Below are 6,000 nucleotides of genomic sequence, written 5' to 3' on the forward strand. Positions count from 1 at the left end.
ACTAGGGTACACAAGCTGCTTGTATGTCTCCCACCTTCCTTCTTCCATCACGTCTATGTAGTGTTGGCCCTGTATGTCTACCTTCCTCCTGCCATCACTTTGAGTTCTCTCCCCAGCCTCCCTCCCCGAATAGCAGCAGCTCACTGTGTGACCTTTGCTAGGCCAGCCCACCTACGACGAAAGAGGAAGTTGCATCATCAGAGGCAAGACAGACTAGCAAAGACCCCAAGGCTGCCTGATGGAATCACCAGCTCAGCAGTACCTCTCCCTAGCAGCAGTTCAATGCATACTTTTAACTTCCCCACTGCCACTAGCATTAGCCACTGCCACTAGCATTAGCCATTAGCCACTGCCACTAGCATTAGTTTACCCGTGGTTCCATCAGGCAGCCTTGGGGCCTTTACTAGGCTGGACAGCCTCCAACGAAAGAAGAATTTGCATCATCAGAGGTAGGCCAGCCTAGCAAAGGCCCCGAGGCTGCCTGATGGAACCGCAGGTAATCTTACGCTGCAGATGGATGTTTACCTTTTGAACAGAACTGTAGTAGGCTTGGAGGTGAAGAGGGGCCATTTTGTTGCACTGGTTTCCACAGCTGTCAGATTATATGTGGCTTCACTCTGGAAAAGAGAGAATATTTCTACTAGAGACACTCTTCTTCTGAAATTGGACCACATTTGCTTGATGTCTAAACTTGTAGCCATTAAGAGAGACACTTGCAGTATCTTTCGAAAAGTCTGGCTTCCATATTGCAAGCAGAGGGGAATTGAATATATGTGGAATGGGATGCTTTTTTTCTTTTTGTTATCTATGGCTTATGTAAGGTCGGCTGGGGAGGGGAGCAGAGGGAATGGGGAGGAGGCCAGGTTTAGTTTATGCATATGTAGTGATAATTCATGTTGGCATTCAGCCTGTGTTCTTATTTGGTATGAGCAAATACAGGTTTGAAAACAAACCAAAAAAAAATTATACAGCATCCTCCTCCTCTTCACCCAACAGTGGATGTATGAGAACAATGCATAAAACATAGGGGTCCTTTTATTAAGGTGCACTAAATGCTAAAGTGCCCATTATATTCTATGGGCGCCTTAGCATTTAGCGTGTGCTAATCTTTAGCGTGCACTAAATCGGTTAGCACACCTTAATTAAAGGAACCTATAATTTGGATGGGTCAAATAAACACCAGAGGGGATTGAAGAAAGATGTCAAAAACTCCAGCGGCAGAGGGACTCCAGCCCACAAAATAATCTCGCCAGGAAGTGTGATAATTTGCTTTAAGGTGATCTAAAATTGATATAATACTCATAAACTACTGAATGACATTATGATAAAATCAAATCTTCATTGGTCAGGGTAAACGAAAAACACATTCCTTTTATCCTTATGGATCATAAAATCAAACCACACAGTATTAAATACAGTAAGACATAATTATTGGACTAAATTTGTTGTTAGCATTTGAAAGTTACACACCCTTCACAAGGTCAATGCTGATGGCATCCAAATATATAAGTATACTGTGAGATGAACTATGATTACAGCCCCCAGTTTTCTGATTCACTTTCCTCATGCTGGCTTAGAGGAGGACAGCATCAGTGCAGTGTCCTCATCATTTCCTGCCTGCTGCCCAAAATACTGAGAGATCACAGGGAGGGGGAAAATATAAAATGAGTAGCAGAACACCTTTTTTTTTTTTTTTGGGGGGGGGGGCAAGCTCCACCTAGATAAGTAATGCACAGAATCTACCAGGTTCTTTTTATACTGTACACCACTAACAGGAGTCTGTTTGTCAAATTTTAGATGTCATGATATAAAGAGAGGGCATAGACCTCAGATACTCATGGATAGGGCATATATATCATGCTTTCTCATGTGGTTTACTGTTTCCTTCATTAGTCTTTAAAAAAAAAAACAACCCTCATGTGACAATGAATCTTAACTTCTTTAAAAAAAAAAATTTGGATTTTTTTTTTTTTTTTAATCTACAATGGTGTCAGCATTCAATACACTGTTTTTTACAATTCATCTGAATAAATGTGAGCTAACTGAGCATTTAATTTTCAATCCCAATAGGACCACTGTTTCATTTCATAGACTCCTCAAACACTTCAAATGACAATTATTGTGCTCAGGAGAATTGTGAAAAGAAAAATTACAGTATTAAAATCACACTAAAATGCCCAATGAAAAATTAAACTGCTTCTCATATTACTCTTGGTACAAAATGTCATTTAAAATTTGTCGATAAAGCCACCAGACTCCTGTTTGTGAGCCAAAGCTCTATCCCAACTCCCTGTCCTTTTCTCTCAGGCCCAGCATTAGATCCCTTCTCTAACCCCTATATGAGGGAGTGCTAAAAAGTTCTCAACCCAACCAACTTTCTAAAATCTGAGCATTATTTTGCCACTGTAGCTGAAAAGAGTGTTTTATTTTGCAAAGTACCAACTTGCAGAATTGTAAAAGGGTGGAATTTTCAAGTGTGGATCTCCGACCATTCATGAAGTGTATTTTGAGCATATATTTAGGGACTCAAACCTAGTAAATTTAAAAAGATTGGTTTAGATTGACCCTTTGAAAATTGACTCCATATATATATGTTTTATCACTCACTATAAATCTGTAACAAAATTTTGGAAGTCAAATACTGAACGAAAGGATGGAGCCTATATTGCTCACAGAAGGCACAAAGGACCATTTTACTAAAATGTGCTACAAAATGGTCAGCACTATCCTCTGTGCAGGTTTTTCACGCATGCTGAGGCCACTTTTAGTGTTACAGTAAAATGACTCTATTTTCCATTTTGGCTATTAATGGCCACGCACTAAATTCTCCATTACATTACATTAGTGATTTGTATTCTGCCATTACCTTGCGGTTCAAGGCAGATTACAGAAGAGGATTTCTGGACAGGTCCAGAAGTGTTACAGAGTAGAGTGGGTTGCTTCAGAGGATTGAAATATTTCATTCAGTGTTAGTTAGTCTTCCTGGATTTCTTGAATATCAGGGTTGTTATTTCTTTTCTGAAAGTTTTGTAGTCTTGGGTCGCGATTAGTGTGTGAGCCCTTACTGACACCTATTTTCTGGGTGTTAAGGGCTCCCATGCTAATCATGTGCTATTCAGCTAGAGGGGCTTAATCAAAAGAAACGTCTAAGTCCGATTTGGATGTATGGCTTTTTGATCATCCAGACTGCCAGTACATCTATCTTTATACCACATTCTCAACCAAAAATTTGTCCAAGTCCTAAATACCCAGAACAAGACCATTTAGATGTAGGAGGGGCCAGCATTGTGATGGACTGGTCACCTAGACATGGCAACAGAGCAGTGGGGCACCTTACAGGGCACTGCTGTGAACTTCACAAAAAGGGTGCCACATAAGCATCTCACCAGAACTCCCTTATAGGATATGGTAAGCTCCCCAAAACACACTATATCCACTTGTCTACAACCCCAATAGCCCTTAGGGCTGCAGGTGGCACCTATATGGCAGTACAGTAGGGTTTTGGGTTTTTTTGGTGGGCTTACATTTTCCACCATGAATGTAATGGTTAAGGTGGCTTATAGGCCTGGGTCCTCTTCTCTATGGTTCACTAGCCCACCCCTCAGGCTACTTAAGACACCTGTATGCAGTTCTACTAGGCTTTCCTATAGCAGGTGCTGATTTTCCAGAGACAGGTATATACATTTTTATTCGGATATTTATGGCAGTGTAAGGGGCTCAGTGATCACTGGGGGAGTGTGTGTGGGTATTTACGTTGTCTCTGCAGTGCTTATCTGGTCACTTTGGATACCTTTTTGGCACTTATACAAGCTTTTACATCGTCTAACTCACAATACATAAGTTTCGGCCAGGAAGTCTCGTGAAACATTCGATTATCCCTGTAGGATGACTAAAGTCCCACATCCCGCCCAAATACCGTCCTAACCATTCCTCCATATACGCCCCTTTTGCTCTAGGCACACAGTAGCATTCAGAGGCCTAAAAAGTCCCTGGATACGTCCAGAAAGTCGGTTTGATTATCGGCACTTGGACGACCTGTCTTTTAGGTCGTCCAAGTGCCGACTTGGGTGGGTTTTTAGACATGTTTAAGTTTCGATTATGAGCCCTTTAGTGCCCAGCAATGTAGATGCACTGATTACTCTGCTGTCCCAGACCAGTCCCTGCACGCCCCCTGGTAGTGCCTCTTACCACAGCATAGTGAAAGGGCCCCAGTGTATACTGGTTGGGTATTTTTTTTAGCCAGGTATTTGCTGTGTTTTGGGTGGACTTTGTCTAACTGCTTGCTGTTTAATATGAACACTTGTATGGTTCTTAAGAGCATTTGCTAGTGCAGCTTTGATGTGCTGATCTGTTGTACCTAAAAGTTAACCAACACAGTTTCTGTTTTTCTTCTATGTTTTTACAGGCCAATGGTCAGAACTTCTTTGCTGTTCTGTATAGTGTAGGAGAATACCACAGGAACAAAGGCAAAAAATAACTTCCTGATGTTCAACACTAATAGCATGCAAGTCATAGGTATACTATTAGTGTTGAGCATTGGGAAGTTATTTTTTTGGAACCTGCCTGGCTCATGTGCATAAAATCTGTTCAGTTAGCAAAGCTCTTGTGTGAATGCCCAGACGATGGCAGGGTTGGGCGGAGCAAATTGTTATGGCTTTGCAGCTCCCACTATGTCAGTCAAACAGGAGCTAGGGCTGAGTCTACAGACAGAGCAGCGGAGCTGGGTGACAGACTGCTGCTGGCTGCCTCTTCACCATTTTCCCTTTCGGTCCCGGCTTTTTCTATGCAGACCCCTTTACTACGCTCCTTCATTTCAGTCCTGCACTGACTAGACCGGGATAGTCCCCCTGGAAGGAGATCACCTGATTCCAGCTTGTTCTAGCCTGCCAAAGGTCAGACAAATGCCTACCAGCTCCAAGCTGGCGCTAGGTTTCTTTAGATAGGGCAGAGTTTCTGTAAGGGTGCTATTTCTGAGCATTGGGAGGGAATGGCTAAGTAGCTCATCTGACTGCATTTACATGGTATTTGCGCTGATCTTCACCACCAACACTGTTTTCTGTGCTCATGTCCTCTGAATAGGTGCATAGCCTAACACTGGCACTAAGCACCAATATCTGTCTTACCAATCCCTCTCCTCAACTTGAGAAAAGTGTACTGATGCACCTTCTTGTCCAGTTTGTATGTCTTGACTAGATTGTAAGTTCTTTTGAGTAAGGGACTGTCTCTTTTATGTTTTGATGTACAGCGCTGTGTATGCCTAGTGGTGCTAAAGCAACTATTATCATTATTAATAGTAGTAGTAATTACCTTTAGCGCTGGTGTTAGGTGCTTTACATTGGCCTTTCAGGTTGCAGAGGCCTAAATTCCTGCAGATTCTAGATAAAGTAATCAGTCCTCATTAATGCCACCTTTCTCCTAACTATAGCTTTGTTAATTTTAACCCAATACCCCTCCCCTTTGGTTTTATTTGTTACATTTGTGCCTGCATGTTTGGACTAGATGGGGTAGGCAATTCCGATCCTCGAGAGCAGGAGCCAGGTCAGGTTTTCAGGATATCCACAATGAATATGTATGAGATGGATTTGCATGCACTGCCTCCTTGAGATGCAAATCTATTTGATGCATATTTATTGTGGACATCATGAAAATCTGGCCTGCCTGTGGCTCTCGAGGACCGGAATTGCCTACCCCTGGACTAGAAGATTGTAGGCTCCCACAGCTGTCTAGTCACCCAGCTCCTGGAGGGAGATTCCCTCCCAATCTTGAATTTCTGACTGCCCCATCCTGTGGCATTATGGGATTTACAAAACTGATTTCAATGAGTAATATCAGGACTACAAAGACCACATAACTGCTTCAGGTGTGAAAGTTAAAAATCAGGAATGGCTCAGAGTTTCTCCCTCTGGACGGGAGGATTTGGTATCTTTGGGTTATCAGGTGACTCCAAGTCATGAGGACAGAATATGCCAATCCAGATTTTACTTATCGCATCTGGCATCA

This window comes from Geotrypetes seraphini, chromosome 3 (genome assembly GCF_902459505.1).
Source record: "Geotrypetes seraphini chromosome 3, aGeoSer1.1, whole genome shotgun sequence".
NCBI classification, from domain to species: Eukaryota; Metazoa; Chordata; class Amphibia; order Gymnophiona; family Dermophiidae; genus Geotrypetes; species Geotrypetes seraphini.